This window comes from Buceros rhinoceros, unplaced genomic scaffold (assembly GCF_000710305.1).
Source record: "Buceros rhinoceros silvestris isolate BGI_N320 unplaced genomic scaffold, ASM71030v1 scaffold23323, whole genome shotgun sequence".
NCBI classification, from domain to species: domain Eukaryota; kingdom Metazoa; phylum Chordata; class Aves; order Bucerotiformes; family Bucerotidae; genus Buceros; species Buceros rhinoceros.
The window spans coordinates 7122-7906 of NW_010404549.1; the positions used below are offsets into that span (position 1 = coordinate 7122).

At 61.4% G+C, this 785-nt stretch overlaps 1 protein-coding gene across 1 annotated transcript in view; it reads left to right on the forward strand.

Annotated features, from left to right (window-relative positions):
• SPATA20 (spermatogenesis associated 20) overlaps positions 1-785 on the forward strand; it is a 10341-nt gene that overhangs the window by 6462 nt on the left and 3094 nt on the right. The window lies entirely within an intron of this gene.

Genomic DNA, 785 nt, shown 5'->3' on the forward strand with positions numbered 1-785 from the left:
GCGCCAGCCCAGCATCCCCAGTGCTGCTCTCCCAAGGGAAAACCTTTCGCTGTGGTGCAGATGTGTCATGCCCGCTGCAGATCCAGCTGATGTCTGGATCATCTTCTGCCTGGAGCTAGAGTCGCATCCTTGGGAAGCGACAAGGCGGTACCTCGCTCTGGCTGTGGGTACCCCTGGCCAGGAGAGGCTGCTTTTTCCCCAAAGCTTTGTCTCCAGCTGTGCTGTCGCTGTGCACTGGGGTTACCTCCTCACTCTGCTCCTCTGTGTGCCTGCTCGCAGATGTGTCACTCGGTGCATCCCATGGAGGGGCCGAGCAGCCTCGTGGAGCTGGCGGGGAAGGGAAAATCTGCTGAGCCAAGGGAAGCAGGGCTGGGTGGGTGAGGGGGCTCAGCGTTTCAGCCTCTGCACTGGATTCATCCCTGCCTCGGAGTCCTGGTGCCGGGGACGGGCATGTTGAGCCACAGCACTTGGGGAGCTGGCACTGAGGCCAAAGCACCTGTTTCCCTCTGTGATCCCAGCTGGGGTGAACTGGGGAGGGCTGAGCTGTCGGCACAGGATTCCCTGCTCTGTCCTCACGTTAACTCAGCCCACGGAGGATTTTCTCCCTGGACCTCTGCCTAAGGGCCCAACGGCATTTAACGCCTATGTTAGAGGACAGTCACAGCTTCTGCCCGGGAGCACGGGTGGGGGACACAGGTCTCTGTTCTTGCTCTGCCATCTCCCACCCAGCAGCGTCCTCAGCCGTGCCGGTCCCTGTGGCAGACGTGAGGCTTCTGCTCCCACCA